A 17,639-nucleotide genomic window follows, 5' to 3' on the forward strand; every position below is an offset into this window, starting at 1 on the left:
TAGCCGTAAGGTGAAATACCTTGATGTCACGTAATCTGACGGCCTAAACGCAGTTGGCGTGTTTTTTTTTTTTTTGGCACATGCATATTCTTTCTGCGGTAGCGTGATTCTTTAATTTTGGGATTTTTGCGTGCTGTGCGTATATCTTTGTCTGCTTTCGATTAAACTTCAGTTGCTAGTAGCACGTCGTCCTGTCTCCTTCGTTTCTCTGGGTTGTGGCTTTGTCGCGCTTTCCTCAAATTTAGTAATAGACAGCTTCTTCATTTTTAGTAAACCGGAGGGAGTAGTGGGGATTGGCCAATTTCTGTGGCACACATCCACTAGCAGCTGGGAGCCGCGTTACGCCGATAGTCCAGGAAAACTCTCGACCATAAACCACTTCGCTGACAAAACGAAAGTACCCAGTAGCAGAGTAAAAGTGGAAGGGCGAGCAGCAAGTGCAACAAACGTTTCGTCTCGACGGCGATCGAGAAGAATTTCCTATCTTCCCTCTCTCCTCCCTGAACGATCCCTCTAAGCGGATGGTTCAGTCGGTTCTGATCCCACACGTGGGTGGTACGAACGGGGTACGGAAAAAGTTAAAGCAAGTTCCACGCCTGTGAAAGCTGAGTAAAGAGCGGAGCTGGCAAGCAAGTGCCTCCACCTGGCGAACGCAGATTGAGCTCTTCCTTCAGCTTTCTTCTCTCTGTCATCATTCTTTGTTTGTATCTTTCTACATTACTGTCATTCTTCTTGCTTTCACCACTCTTTATCTCTTTCTATATTGCCCTCTATCCTCTCTTCCCTCCTCCTAACCCTGACATCGCACCTCCTAACACTCTCTTCCATTTCCCATTCCCTTGCTAAGCTATGCCATGTTTTACCTTCTCCTCTTTTCCTTTCATTCCTTCCTCCCCTTCACATCCCTCTTCCTCACCCTCACTTTCCCTCACCCGCACTTCTCTTTCCCATTCTTTTTCTGAACTATCCGCGATGCGCAGCGCCTACAGGGGCGCCACTGAAAGCCGCGTAGCGGCGGCCGTTGGAACCGCAAGCGGGTCGCTTAGCAGGCGCCTTCTTTCACTGCAAGCTTGACGGAAGTGCGCGCGTGTGATTTGCCGCTTGTGCGCGTCCCAAATTACTTTTGCGGTGATAGTGTGCGCAAAGGAGCCGCTAGTAGACATGTGTCCTATGTCACAGCTGTGTGTGATGACACTAGGGAGTTTTTTAATAGGGGCCCCAAAGCCCTTTGGGTGTGCTCGCTTTCGGTCAAGCAGGAGCTAAGAGTTTTCGAATCGTGTCTGCGGCGCTATGGACACTCTAGTCTTGGCCAAAAGCCGTCGCTTCAATGAGGACCGTCATGTTTGCTTGACGCAAAGCGTTAGGGGCAGGCTTTGGGGCTCCCGCTAAATTAGAGAATTAGCGTCCCCAGCGCAAAACCCATACGCTGTTTGGGTCTCGCGCATGCGCAGTGGCCTCGACGCTATTTCTTTGGGGCCCCAAGACGACTGGGGCCCCTATTCGAAAACTCTCTATTGTCACCATACGCGCCAAGTGTTTGCCACAGAAAAGCGTTAACAAGCTTCCCTGTGAAGTGGAGCTCATCCTAAGTACACAACGTTCTTTATAACGCCCCGATCACTAATGCCTGCATACGTTCACGCGTGAACCAACGTTTTTTATCGACACAGTACCTTCGCTTATGTGCCATGTGTTTACATAGTAGAGATTTTGAGGGAGCGCGCTGTCGCACCGGCGCACGGATTTCACAGGTGCAGTCACGCGAAGGGTCAGCGTTGGTAAAACTATGAAACTAGCACGATAAACTTGCATAACGATAAACTTGCGATAAAGTGCAGCACGATAAAGCGAGTGAGCGTTGAGGCGAGCGCACAGCGAACATTCTGCACCGATGATCGCATTCCAGTGCCATCAATAGCTAGAATGCAGCCGATTTCGTGCAGCACACGTGTGATTCCACGGCGCTTTTGTGAAGGATCCGTCAGCTGCCCCACATTCTCTAGCATTGCGCTTCGCGCCATTCGTTTTTCAAGAGAGCCTAGGCATGGCGTCTTATCAGTAATAACAACCTCATCTGCATTGTAGCGTCTACAATGCAGGCAAGGCGACCAAGTGTAAACGTAGTAGCGTTCGCTGAAGACTTAGCGGCATAAATGGAAAAATAAAAACACGGTAATCGTTCTAACACTGCCGTAAACAAAGCGCGATTGCTTACCTTCTGCGTCGGACAGCCGCAATCCACCGCCGCCGTCGCTCTCGCTCATGAAATAGCACCGGAAACATGTAAAATTGCGTTCCAGGCGGGTTTTTTAATGTGTTTGAGCATCCGACAGCGCAGCAGTGATTTTCCGACGTCGCTGAAGCCCGACAGACTCGTTAAATCTCGATGAAAAACACATCCATCCGTGCACTCGCGTACACGCTCGCGGAAACGCTGTTCGCCCGAACCCGTCGACGCTTCTGAGCCGTGGCGGCAGATGGCGTCGTCGGCGCTTTGCGCATCGCCTATAGTATACAAGGCTATGACATGCTTTACCGTGTCGCCTCCTTCTTTCCTTCCTCCCAACTTTCAAATCCCTCCTCCTCACCCTCACTTTCCTTCCTCCAAGCCTTGTATACTATACTATGCATGGCTGTGCTGTGCTAGATGCCGCTTGGCACATACCCGCTTTCTCACCTCCTCCTCCCTTCACCATCCTCGTCCATTCATCAATCCTCCTCACCCGCACTTCTCTTTCCCATTCTTTTGCTGAACTATAGTATACAAGGCTATGACATGCTTTACCGTGTCGCCTTCTCCTTTCCTTCCTCCTAACTTTCACGTGCCCCCTTCTCACCCTCACTTCCCTTTCCTACCCCCTTACTATACTGTGCTATGCCAGGAGTTTCTTGGCATATGCTTTCTGCGGCGCACAGCCGCAGAGTTTTCTGAAACGATGGCCGGCAAAGCTTAAACATCTCTGCTGTTAAAAACGCAATGAACCTGCAAAATAGAAGTCACAACTGTGTGTATGGTGCTGTGAAGGGCCGTCGTTGCTTGGTCAATGCGGGTTACACATGTACGCACGTCCACGGTGGCGGTAGTAGTCCACACAAAAGTAGTCGCATTAGAGATGGTTTATCCGGTGGTCAGCCACGGGCAAGGCACTAAACGAGCTCGTAAGCTTGTTTAAACTTCTGTGTCCCCTATGTGTCGTGTTTTAAACAGCTATGCTGGTCTTTCATTCTCACAGACTGTAATGGCTCCTATATTATGAAATGCAAAGTATTTCTTGGCGAATCTATCTATCTATCTATCTATCTATCTATCTATCTATCTATCTATCTATCTATCTATCTATCTATCTATCTATCTATCTATCTATCTATCTATCTATCTATCTATCTATCTATCTATCTATCTATCTATCTATCTATCTATCTATCTATCCGCCTACATCAGGGTGCTTTCATGGTCGTCCCCTTAACTTGGTATATACCAAAATTTGTATAGAAGAATGCGAGTTTATGACGAACACGATTAACGGGTCAGGACATGAATGAGCGGACATACCAATTGCGTACGTCATGAAGCTATTTCCCTCAGTCACATGTGGCACATACCCGCATTTCATTACCCGTGCAATTCAGATATGTGCCCACCACCCCATTCCCCTCTCCTTGTTTTGCCGGATCGTTCAATAAAGTTGTTCACTCACACTCACCCCGGTGGTTCACAGTCTATATGAACCCAGGAACGGCGACTATAGAATTTGGACATCTTAACGCGACAGCGTGGAAGTAGCTATGAACCACCCCGGGCTTAGTGAGAACAGGCGCTGCTATTAACCACTCAGGCAAATCTTGCACTCGTGCGTGACAAGAAGTGTTTGTAAGCGGTGTAAGCGCTGGCATGTGACATAAGCGAGGGTCGTCGCGGTGGCTACGTACGAAACGCATACAATGTCGGCCGGGTCTCAGCCGCCGTCGTCACCTCTCCGTTCGCGCTTCCAGCGCTCCAAGTAAGGATACCGCCAAGCTGGCCACCAGCCCTTCCCTTCCACTACACTTATAGTCACGAGCACTGCACACCCGATTATGGGCTTTCAGAACTTATCGGATTGCAGAACGAGTTCTCTCTTCTCTCGAGCGGCCAAAGGCCTGCCCATGTTTTAGCATGGCCAGCATGTGCAGTCGAGCGCGAGATGAAGGTTATCGCGCGAGCGTCGACCGGCCTAGCGTCCCAGGGGCCTAGCAGCACGTTTCGAAACAGGGAAAATCAAGATTAAGCATTCTTCTCGCCATCGTTGTCTGTTCCATGCTACAACAATCGCCCCTACGACAAACTCTACAACCTTTCTCTCTACTTTAAGCTTTCCATTCGTTGCGATCAAGTGTATTCTTCGTTGTCCTTTTATTCTTCGTCTGTCCTTTTATCCTTCGTTGGCTCTTATCTCAGCGGAAAATAAAGGGATTGCTGGGTAACATCTGGTAAAGCTGGTGCTTGGCACTGCTTCTTTGGAACAGCGTGCTAAGTTGAACAAAATATATCGCGTCGTCATGAAAAAAGGAAGAAATGAAAATATGCCTTTCTCAGACGGGAGTGATCGCAGCTTAAGGAACAGCAAAAAGGGTGAGTGACGCTTGCCTGATACCTCTCTCTCCTCGAAGGAGGATACTAAGCCATGGCGCTGTTGTAGTTCTTGGTCGACGCTCGCGCGATAACCTTCAAATCGCGCTCGACTGTACTTGACAGTTAACGCACACTCTCGACGCACTCACCCGATAAAGCGGCGCCGAGCAATCTCTCTTTGCAAAGGCTCACTCCGGACGTTTCGACAAACACATATGTGCTACAAACCATTCACTAGCAACCAGTCCTGTAGGCGAGCGTTTCAAGACGCTCTGCTTCTCAGGACTGGTAGGTAGCAAGTGCGAGTCTCGCTACCGACTAGGGTGAGGTCCAGGTTGGCGTTGGCAAACGCTAATAGCGTTTAGACATAGGTCTGAGTCCGAAGAGGGAACGACCTGATGCCGACTATGTAACCACGCCTTGTTGGCTTGGTACGCCCCTATGGTGGCTGCTAATAGGATGATGCACGTGGCGCAACGCGTTGCAAACCGGCTTTCCTAACATTGCTCCATGCTCCTGTTTCCGGGCTGCAATGGGCAACATAAGGAAACATCCGCCTGCTTGCCTACACGGTGTGAGTTCCGATGCACGACCCTTTTCGACAGTTACGGGGTTTACCACCAGCCCACTCGCTTTGCTGTGTTTCCAAACGCCTTGCGGGACATTTCCAACGCTTTCCTTCGGCGAGCTTCTTATTCGTAGGAGCTATGATGTCAAAGCTCCAATTAATGAATCCAACATTTTCTTCCACTGTGACTTACAGTGCGCTTCAATGTGTGAAATTATTTAAATAATGGAAGCACGCACATTTCATTGCCGTTGCTCTTGCACTGTTAGCACCTATGTCACAGATTCGGAATCACAGATTTTGAATTGTTTTACCATTTGGCACATTTGACTGAAGAGAAATTTGGGAAAACGGTAGGTTGTGTAGATTCTTTTTACCGATATACACATGTGCAGACTACATGATGTCTCCTGTGCAGTTGCACTGCTGCGGATATGTTAGGTGTTGTCGCCACTTGTCTAGCAAAACTTATTTTTGGTTGATTTGAGGTTCGGAATTGCAAAACAGACGCCTGCGCGAATTAGCGCATCTACAAGAACCATGTCGCCATTCGTCTTTATCCTTGCATTTTTCTGGCTGCTCAACCCCTTCTCCTTTACCGCTTCTGGCTGTAAACCGTAAGGGAATAAGGGAAATACTTTGGGCGCCCTAATTTTCCATTTAAGTGTCTTTAATGACGCTAGGCACTAGCGTCTGGTGAACTTTTGGTTCACTTGAGTATACCTTAGAGGGAAAGAGGACTTGTGGGTGTGTCACCTTCATGGCACATACCCACATGACAAGTGTCCTTTTCTTGTGGGTATCTGGGTAGGAGGAGAGAAGAGCGTAAAGCATGGCATAGCCGTTGGGTAGTATAGTTTATGCGCCACTGATAGCTCCTAGCATGGCCCAAGCAGCTCGTAGCATAGCATAGCCATGCGTAGTGTAATATAGCAAGGGTATGGGAAAGGGAAGTGAGAGTGAGGTAAAGGGTGTGAAGGTGATGGGGAAGGAAAGAACGGGGAAGAGAAGAAAGTGTGGCATAGCCTTGCACAGTATAGTTTAGCAAGAAGATGGGAAAGTAAAATGAGGAGGAGGAAATTGAGAAGGTGAGAGTGTAAACGATAGCATAACCATGTACACTGCTTATAGCATAGCAAGGAGTGGGAAGGAAGTGACGGTTGGGAGGAGGGAAACGAGAAGAGAGCGCAATATAGAAAGAGATAAAAGGAAAGATGAAAGAAAGAAGAAGATGTAGATAGAGATAAGGAAAGACGAAAAGAAAAGAAGAAGAAGAAGAAGAAGAAGAAGAAGAAGAAGAAGAAGGAGCTGTTTGCTCAGTTTTCGCAGGCGCGAACTTGGCTTTAATTTTTGAGGGAAGCATGGACACTCTTCAAGAAGTCATATTATTATTTGATTTGATGCTTGGATTGCATGAAAGGCACCTGCGCGAAACCGTGCATACTAGAACCACGATGACATTCATCCTCCTTCAATTTTTCGACGCAGTTTAACCCTCATATTTCTGCTAAAGCTACACAGATTGTTCTTTCTAAAGTGCGCTCTACCTCTACAGTCACCATAATCAACCATATATGGTACCTCTACCTTGTGTTGCATCTGACTGAGAGAAATAATGAAAGGGAATTTTTTCAATTACAAGAAGACTGAAGTGACTGCTAGAAAGAAGCGGCACAGAACGAGGTAGAAGAGCTGGCAATCTTTTGACGCATAAAACGTATCGACATGTTTCACTCGAGGCATGCCTGGAAGCCCCATCTGAGCTTCTTGTATAACCGTGCGAGGGCTGGGCAAAGATACTTTGAAATTGTATCGCGATACGATACAAGATACTCAGGCTAGAAGTATTTGAGATACAGATACAAGATAGTACAACATTGATTGTAACCGATACGATACATTCCAATTGTATCTTAAGATACTTCGATACATTCGCAAATTTGTTATTATATATCTATATAATGTAGCACTAAGTGCCTCTGCACGAAAATGTTCGCTTGAAAATGTAATAACTGCGACCAATTTTGTTTCATTTGAATGAATGTGCGTGAGTATCTCAAAAGCTTTGTACTTCTTGCTCAAGGTATTTTGTTTCATTCCAAAGCAATTTAATGACCTTTCTTTAGCCGCTTAACTTCACAACTCTTTACACACATCGCTGATAGCGGTCTTTGCTTGTCGCTTTTGTAATTGATGGGACTCGCTGCTCTGCTTGCCGACCAGCTAGCGAGTTGCCACGTAATCATAGGGACTTCAATAAGAGGCCGGCGCACGATGGTGCAAATACCACTGTGGAGTTCTACCTTGCCCGAAACGTATTACGGTTTTCGCAATAACGGATCACTGGACGTGTACGTCACTAAGAACATGTGCCGCCTAGAAACAATTGTGACGTATTGTACAGTGGCACAAAGCGCCACAGGACACCACCGCTATTAAGACTAATGCGACTTATAGCTCCGATTACTTGGTGATTAGTAACAGTAAAATAATTTAGGGAAGCCTAAACAAAGAAAACAAAAATATCTAAGTAAAATAGAAAAGCAGTTGCGTATCAGCCACAGCGAATAAGCATAGAAACCCGGTACAGGCAGCAGCCCCAAGAGCTAGTGATAATTGTTGCGTTTGACGTCCCAAAACCAGGATATGATTATAGAGGATGCTGTAATGGAGGGCTCCAGAAATTTTTACCACCTGGGGTTATAAAACCTAAATATAAGCACACGGGCCTCTAGCATTTTCCCTCCATTGTAATGCGGCCGCCGCGACCTTCGGATCAGCAGTCAAGCACCATAACCACTATACCACGGTGGCGGGTAACCCCTAATAGTACGAGAATTAAATTCAGTGCCCATGGAAAATAGCGTGAAACGGCTCGTTCGGACGCTCATGACAAAAACTGAGCATTTGGTAGAACAATGCTTCTCGAATACATTTGCTAGCATACTTAAAATGAATCCTAATAATTTATGTTATTTTATTGGAAACACAATTTCACGATTTTACTTAGTAGTAAGCAGAACTTTTGTTACTGTGCAAGCCAGGCGCGCCCGGAATATAATATATTTCTGTTGCAATATATTTGATCCCAACATCGCCTTTACATAACAGTAAATTCAAGTGGACTAGGAGTATGTAAACAGTAGCAGAAATGACGCAGACAGTTAAAAGCAAGAATAAATAAGAGAGCTTACCTTGGCAGCGCGTTAAAGGCATATTGCATGTAAGGAGACCGGAAAGAAACTATATAGAATCATATGTAATGTACGGATTGTAAAAGAAGGACAGCTAAGAAATAACTTCTGCTAATAATCAAATTATGATTTTAAAACTCTTTGAATGAAAGAGAGACGTACGCCAAGACAGCTGTTATGTGAATGCTTGTTCTGTTAGATCCACCATCGGTACCGGTGGTGCTATAGCTGTTGGAGTATAATTTGCATATAAGTTAATCTTAGTGCATGTAAGTCAAACTTACATCCACGAGATCCTTCAAATCTCCGATGTGTGAAAGCCACTAGACGCAAAGCAATCCCCCATGCTTGCATTCTTCAGAATTCGTAACGAAGCACCGCACAAGACAAACTTCGCTAATGGCACAGAAGCTTCAGATTGTGTGCGAGAGACGCCGTGCGCATTAGAGTACGCGGCACAGGACAGTTGCTAAGTGCCAAGTGTCACGGTACTGACACAACTAAAAAGAAAAAGCGATAAAACAAAAGGTCGCCTGGGCGTACGTTCGCGCGCTTGTCTATCGAGACGACGCGAGCGCCACCGCGTGACTATGCTCCGCCAATAGGGACGCTCAGAGCTGATCCTCTATTCTAGCGGCAAAACTATGATGGAAAGATGAAATAATGTCACTGCCTTTAATTTTATTCTGGTGATTTAGTGGCAGCTGTATCAGCTTGAGAAGCGTCGTTCAGCCAACGTTTATTGTTTCGCACGGTGATGGTGCGATCGCAGTATCTTGTATCTTAAGATACACGATACATTCTTCAATGTATCGGAAATACAGATACTGACACGCCTCTTGCGAGACGTATCGCGATACAGATACAAGATACCCCAAGAGTATCTAAGATAGTATCTAAGATACATGTATCTTCGATACTGCCCAACACTGAACCGTGCTGCCTGACAGCCCTGTTGTGTACGAAATTATCCAGTAAAACAACAAACCGTAACTGAATGTCCTCAGTGCAACACATGTATTTAGCGAACAAAAGAATCCTTAAAAAAATAAACCTGTGTATAGCGCCTTTTAAATGCGAAGAATTTCTCAGCGAACCTCAGGCACTTTGGCCGTTTCTATCTCCGTATCTATCTATCTATCTATCTATCTATCTATCTATCTATCTATCTATCTATCTATCTATCTATCTATCTATCTATCTATCTATCTATCTATCTATCTATCTATCTATCTATCTATCTATCTATCTATCTATCTATCTATCTATCTATCTAGCCGCTTACGTCTGGGCGCTCTCCTGGTCGTCTCCATAACTCGTAATATACCAAAATTGGCCTTGCGGGGGATCAGTGTATGAGGAACACGATTCACTGGTCATGACATGAATAACGCAAAATACCTGTCGCGTACGTCATGAAACCCTTTCTCTCAGTCACGTGTGGCACATACCCGTAAACCAGAGTTAATGTTATGCGGGTATGTGCCACAGGTGATACAGAGTCTCAACCAGCGAAGTAACCGCGAACACACACATTGGCACGCAAGGAAAGTGATAATAATAATAATTGTTGGGGTTTTATGTCCGAAAACCACGATGTGATATGAGAGACGCCGTAGCGAATGGCTCCGGAAATTTTGACCATTGGGTATTCTTTAGCGTGTACCGAGATCGCACAGAACACGGGCATCTAGCATATTGCCTCTATCCAAATGCGACCACCGCGGCCGGGATCGAAGCCGCGACCTTCGGGTCCGCAGCCCAGCACCTAAACCGCTACACCACCGCGGCGAACGCAAGGAAAGTGAGGTAACTGAAGACAGAACACCCCTGGAAGACGCTCAAGTACCATCCTTGAATGAGTTGAGCGCATACGAGGACACGGACAGAAGGAAGAGACGTACACACACTGGCGCTACTGTGTGTGTACGTCTCTTCCTTCTGTCCGTGTCCTCGTATGCGCTCAACTCATTCAAGTATGACCAACCAACAAGCCCGCATCGCCACCCTCGTCAAGTACCATCCACTCGTCACCATGGACCGCAACGTGGACCACGGGGATTACGCAAAAACCGGCGTCACTGCTTCCTACAATAAATCTGCTGAGAGAACCAGGCCTCTCATCATTACCGGTGTCTTGAACATTTATTTATTAAGACCCAAAAACGCTTGGTCCTTATATTGCGTGAAAGACGGATTGGATGTGGAGAGGGCATCAAAAGACCTCGCTGCCGCGTCCACGACAGGAGGCATCATATATCATTTCATAGTAAGAGGCATCCAGGATTTCCACCAGCTGTACTATACCTCGCACTTAACTACACTTAGACCCCTCGTAACCGCGATCACGAACGAATCCGATTAACAAGTCCGGTCCAGGTGCTGGTGCTCACTGATCACAGTGATGATGACCTTGTTCGAGAACTGTCAAAAACCCCTTCTACACATACACACGGGTTCGTGAAACGTGCGTGCGTTCTCCGTCATAACGGACAAGTATAAGCATTACAACTGTAACTGTGCATGTAGCGTACGTGCAGTGCGCCTGCGCGTGCCGTTCGGCTGTGTATATATCTACACTCTTAAAAAAAAGAGAGTCAAAAGGGAGTCACGTCTGCTTGACTCTGTTTGTGGCAGCCGATGACCACCTTTTTTTCTAAGGGGAGTCACAATGCTCTGGTTGACGCTCCTGAATGAAATAGATGACTCCCTTGCTCCAAGGGAGTCAGTGATGGTTCTGCATATACAGAGTGGGTTTTTTAAAAAAATAAAGCTTCACTGGCTGCGACCAAGATACAGTTCGCTGCTTTGGCTTGTGGTATACCGAAAAATTTTGGTTGAGAATATATAACATGGGATCGTAAAATGTGGAATTACGCACGTATTGTGTTATGGCTTCAGTTACGATATTGCTGAAACGGCGCTTCGAAAACGTCTACAAGTAAACAGGGTTCTTAAAAAATCTTGCCCCCAAGCGAAACATTGAGAGTTATGACAACGTTTAACAATGGCAGCGCTGACAAATTTGCGAATCTTCGTACGTTTGCAAGCGAGGTTTGTAGATTCCTACGACAGCATGTATGGCAGAAAACATACATTTATTAGTGAAATGGACGTGCATGGTGTTGAACGCACTGGCGATCGGGAACACATCTAACTCGACGGCCGTAAAAACATGTGCCGCAAAGCTGGCATGATAACCGCGCAGACCGGTTATCAAGGCGACGCTTTACCGCGTCTCCTACATAGCGACAATACTACCAGAATTATAGCGCGCGTGGTCATCATTTCTGCCCGCCACAGCTAAACTATATCTTCACGATAATCCGCGCGGGCCACCAAATCGCTCAGCAAACGTTGAGCACAGCCAGGCACGCACACACGGCCTCACCGCACTCTCCCTAGCCCCTAGAGCAGGGGATGCACGTTCACCTGCGCCCCCTCCCACCGTACAGCCCTTACAGACACACACAGGGCACGCTTCGCCTGCTCCACCCTGATATTATTCAATAAAGCTTTAACTATGCATGGATGTGTGTTCTATAGCACCAAAACAAAACCGAAACCATGTAGGCGTTCGTGGAGGCTACTTTAATCCAAAGCCGAAGCCATCAATACGAGACAGCCATTTTGGCGTCGTTAGACGGTATTGTTCGTGATCCGTCTCGTTGTGGTCGTTCTTTAGTCCGCCAGAATAATCTGTGTCGTCAGGCGTGATTGCAAGTGATTGTTTTGCGTGACTTTCTTCGTGCTATGCATTCGTGGCGTAGTATCGTATCGTCGGCTCGCTCTTGCCGTGTCTGGCTGATCGTTTTGCGTGACTTTCCTTCCGTGCTATGCATTCGTGGCGTAGTATCGTGTCGTCGTCTCACGCTTGCCGTGACTGGCTGAAGCAGTGTCACTCAGTGTTTGGGAAAAGCAGCCTCCGGACGGAGAAGTCCCTGCAGTAAGCTTCGTTTCGTCGTGAACTTGCCTGAGCAAGATGGCAGCGCATGACGGATCCCAGTGGCACCGACAGACGAAGCCTGTGGACGACGCTCCTACGGTCGTTATAGATTTCAGGTGAGTTCTGGCGGCTTCTGCCTACAACTCTTTTATTCGCTTCACACGTAGCTTTGTCACTTGTGTTTCTGATGTTCCAGTTGCACGGATTTTGCTATCGTGTTTCAATGGCTTGGCAACGACGAAAACCGCACTGGACTATCCAGTAGCGGGTAAAACGGAGTGGTGCGCGCCAATATCGTGTTTCCTTATTCCATACATGCCAGAAAAACATGAAATTGCGAGTTGAAATCTCGGTTGCAAGTCGAGTGTGGTGACACGTAGAGCAACGTTGCACCGATATATATTTGAAGGGTAAGTAAGATCAGCTGATCAAAATCAATCCAATGCACCCGGCCCGAACATGCCTGATATCCAGATCATGATTTTGGCTCGTAAAACTCTAGAATTTAGTGTTTCTTTCCTTTGCTACCCAGACGTTGAAACACATTTAATACGTATTTATTCGCTGCATATTCGAACTTCTCGCCGTGTTTGCTTGTTTGTTTGTGTGTGTGTGTGTGTGTGTGTGTGTGTGTGTGTGTGTGCGCGCGCGTGCGTCCGTGCGTGCGTGCGTAACTGCTATAAAACTTTGATGCAATAGCTTTTGTAGCACGGTTTCATTTAATTGAAACAGTGGTGACTTGATCTTATGATGCTAAAAATTATCATGCAACAAAGGTAAATGTGAGTTCACTCCAAAGTTGTAGTTTTTTTTTTTGTCCACAAACTGCATACGAGCATAACCTCATCCTCCTGTGATACTTGCTTTGTCTAATGTGGTGTGGTGCTAGTACCTAATAGTAAACACAACACCGGCTAGTAATAATGGCAGTAAACATACTGCTCAAACGCTGTGTTGCGTGGATATTGGATGCCTTTGTTATACCAGCCGTGGTTCAGTTCGTTATTATTTTCAACACAGAGATACAGTCTACAGTGATGTTGTGGGCAGTGGACAAAAATCCTTTAAAATGGACTTGGAAGCGTTACGCTGCGAAGCCCAAGGACGCGGGTTCTATTCCTGACCCCGGCAGCTGCATTTAGAAGGGGCCGAGATACAGAAACTCCCATGCCCTCTGATTTGTGCACGTTGAAGAACTCCAGGTTGTTGAAATTATTCCGTGATCTCCCACTATGTAGCACCGCTTAATCGCATTGTGCTTTTCGCTCATAAATCTCTAGCAATTATTACTTCGTCATTATACCTCGAAACACTCGCTGTATCCTATTTGAATTCTATTCGCCATAGTCTGCAATGAATATTTAGCACTTTTTACAGCAGGGTACCTCATTTGACATTCTTTTACAATGCACCTTAATTGTCCCAATTTCGTGCCATAATCAGCTGTTGTTTTTAATATGCATATAAGTCACTTCAGCACTGTTCCTTTTTGTTTGACCGCTTCTCATCACCTCAATTGTTTGAGGTTTGAGGTGATGTTTGTGCTGCACAGTTTGCCCGAGTTTGCTCCCAACCCTCTATACTGGTCAACGCTGGCTGGTGGGTTGTCCATCCAGACAAACGGAAAAACGAGACCTTTGCCTGTTGATATAGATCTGAAGAAAAAATGGCACATTAGGCCTTTAGAATAGCTGCACCTTCGTGCAGCTGTTCTGAAGCCAGGCACTAGAAGGGCACGCTCACAATGATGCGACAGAAAGAAGGCAGTGAAGGCAAGCCTAGTCTTGTCGTACATTCGCCATATTTCGTGTTGCTGTATGCACATTTTGCCGTTTTCTTCGTTAAACTAATAATAACATTTGGCGTTTAACATCACAAAACCACGATATGATTGAGAGACGCCGTAGTAGAGGGCTCTGGAAATTTCGACTACCTGGGGTTCTTTAACGTGCAGCTAAATCTAAGTACACGGGCCTCAAACATTTTCGCCTCCAACGAAAATGCAGCCGCCGAGGCCGGGACTCGATCCCGCGACCTACAGGTCTTCGTTAAAATACTGCTAGTCTAGTGGTTATGGTGCTCTACTGCTGACCCACAGGTTGCGGGATCGAATCCTGGCCGCCGCGGCCGCATTTTCGATGGAGGCGAAAATGGTTTAGACCCGTGTGCTTAGATTTAGGTGCACGTTAAAGAACTCCAGGTGGTCGAAACTTCCGAAGCCCTCCACTACGGCGTCTCTCATAATCTTATCGTGGTTTTGGGTCGTCAAACCCCAACAATTATTATTATTATTAAAATACTGCTGCCATGCTATACAGGGTGATTTTTTTTCAGACAGTACATATCTTTTATAAAAAAATCCTATGACAGTCACGCTACAGTAGTACTCTAGTTCGAGGCGGAAATATTCTGCCGCAACAAAAAATGCGTTGACGGGACTAATTAACAAAAACCCGTTAACTAATTTTTATTTATTGACTTGAGGGCAGTTGTTTATATTAGAAATTTGTAGTGCGTGCCACTTTATGGTATACCCATTTTTCAGAAATCATGAAAGTTTTACGTAACTCGAGATATTTATTGTGAAATTTTAAGGGCTAAATCAGAACTGATCGTGTCCGGCACACAGAAAACGCGGTTTTTCTGTTACGTCAGACCGGAGCTGCCCGCAACAAGGGAGTGACGAAATTTGAATGAAGGCGCGTCGTGGTCGTACCTTTTCGTGAAAACTGGCAAGTCATCTAACTTGCGTCAGCGGATCGCCTTACCTTTGCATATGGCGTTTGGTGCTCATTTGTTTCTTTCGAGATGCGCGCATCCGAAACGGCAGTAATATCAACCTTTTCTTTCTATGTTTACAGATAAGTACCACACATCGCACCCAAATAATAAGCTGTTTACTTGTGTATTTCTGAATGCTTGCAGATTTTCCTGATCACATTCTGCTTCGGCCCACCTTCATTAAACTATCATCACCTTCTTTTCACGTGTAGCTCCGAGCTTACGTAACAGAGAAGCGACGTTTCCTGCACGTCAGGCGCTATCAGTTTCGATTTCGTCCTTGAAATTCAAGGATGAATATCACGAATTACGTGTAACTTTCGCGATTAAAAAAAATGTGTATGCCATAAATTGGCACGCGATACAACTTTCTAATATAAACAACTACCTCCAGGTCAGGAGTTAAAAGTTAATTAATGAGTTTTTGTTAATTAATCTCTTCATTCCCATTTTAGTTCCAGCAAACTATTTCCTTCTTGACATAGCGTGTGTGCGCGAAAACATCTTGAGCGTGACTATTATACAATTTTGATAAGAAATATGCGTTCTCTAAAAAAACATCCTTCTAATTGTACGGAGGTCATGCAGCGGAAACAGTTGCAGCTGGCTAAGGGAGTAACAGACCCTCAAAGTACAGCAAATTTAATGAGTATCCCTGGTTTTGTTCATTGCCATGACACTTCATGGAATCTGGTGTGTGAGCGCTGCCCTTGTCAGATTAAAAGGTGATCGATCTGTCTGTCATCATGTGTTTATTTTTGTACACTTGACTATTTCAGGTTGCTTCAAGACTGCACATTGAAGCTCTACAGCTGCATTTGACCAGGAAGCCTCCTTGGAAACTTCGTGTCTCGAGGTAGTCAAGACGTGTCCAAGAATTCGGAATAGCCACGCTTAAGGTCTGGCCGTGAGTGGTCTCGAATCAGTGCAACCTGCTGTCCTTTTCGCCAGAATGCCACCTGACCCTTACATGGTCTGGGGACACGACACTGCCAAGCTCATGCACGCAAGCTGTGTCACCTATTGGGCTCCTGTATCCCAGATGACTACATGAGAATCCTGTACTACACGAGAACTACACATGTTGCATGTTTTGCGCTGTATGCCACATAAAATATGTAATGGATGTCGCAAAGAAGTGCTTGATGGCTGGCCATTGATTCCTATTCATAAAAACTGACTGCTGGCTATGCTAATGTTTATACCAGGTAATACTTTAGTAGTAATACTTTTATTCACAGTAAGCCGAATACAGAGCTCACTGCAGGGGCAAGGGCTAAAGGCGAACAGCCTGACAAAGGCCCCGGTCCCTCCGCAGTTCGTGACAGTGCAAAGCTTCAACATCAGTACAGAAAAAAAAAAAAATATATATATATATATATATATATATATATATATATATATATATATATATATATATATATATATATATATATATATACATACATATATATATATATTCAATACATTGGTTTCAGAGAAATGGAGAACAAGCAACTTGCAATTGTACACATAAAATTCACACACAAATAAAATAAGTTTACATAACACATTTCAATAATTAGAGGTCGCTCTCGTAAAGATACACAACTAAACGATATCAATAAAAAACTTCAAAAACAGAGGCGCAAAATGCATGCGGATGCACCGAATTATACTGTACACTGGTGTAATCATAATACAAATTCATGAACAATTTAAGCATTAGCGGAGGCATGAAACTCCACTAAGTAGTTTCGATAATGTATACCGGCGGTTAATAATAAGTTCTTTATGTGCTTCTTAAAAGCCGCTTTACTAGCCCTAAAGTTCAATTGATCTGCAAGGGTATTTAAAACATGAGGTACCTGGTACGCAACACTTTGTTTTCCATACTTGGTTCTTGTTCTAGGAGCTCGTTTCTTTTGTTCTCGCAAACTGTAGTGTGGTCTTTCGGTGCAACTTTCTTCATATAGCTTATTTTTTTAATTAACTGAAGCAATTTAAAATGATATAATTGATCAATTCTGAGTATGGAATGTTTAATGAATAGTGGAGCAGTGCGCAAGTCTTGTAGGTTTCCCCTGTATTTTTCAAAGCAGCGCAATATTTTCTTTTGTAAAGTTATTAGCTTTTGGTAATTCCCTTGCGATGTCGTTCCCCAGACTAACATCCCATAAGTTACTTTAGAATGGAAGAGTGCATAGTACATACTTATTTTTAACCCCAATGGGATTAAGTGTATTGTTCTAAAAAAACAACCAACTGTTCGCGCTAATGCGGTAATCAGATGATTCACATGTGTGTTCCAGTTTAAGTCCTCCTGAAACCACACACCAAGAAACTTTTGTTCCCTAACGTGTGCGATGCAATTTCCTTCGAATTTTACAGTTATGTTACTGATAGGTTTGTTTATAGGTCGGAATATCATATAGGTTGTTTTTTTCGCATTTAAGCGCAGTTCATTTTGCTTTAACCAATTTGAAAGATTACTTAGATAATTATTTACACTGTCTTCAAGTGATATTAGATTGTCTGATGAAAAGAAAACATTCGTAT

General features: G+C 45.0%; 1 long non-coding RNA gene across 1 annotated transcript; it reads right to left on the minus strand.

The window, feature by feature from the left end:
* Nucleotides 1–16,318: 16,318 nt before the first annotated feature.
* LOC125759595 (uncharacterized) lies at nt 16,319–16,583 on the minus strand. The gene is made up of 2 exons (XR_007417219.1): nt 16,544–16,583; nt 16,319–16,436 (listed from the first exon to the last, which is right to left on the minus strand). It is a non-coding gene; the product is annotated as an uncharacterized LOC125759595 (long non-coding RNA).
* Nucleotides 16,584–17,639: the final 1,056 nt, after the last annotated feature.

This window comes from Rhipicephalus sanguineus, chromosome 8 (assembly GCF_013339695.2).
Source record: "Rhipicephalus sanguineus isolate Rsan-2018 chromosome 8, BIME_Rsan_1.4, whole genome shotgun sequence".
NCBI classification, from domain to species: Eukaryota; Metazoa; Arthropoda; class Arachnida; order Ixodida; family Ixodidae; genus Rhipicephalus; species Rhipicephalus sanguineus.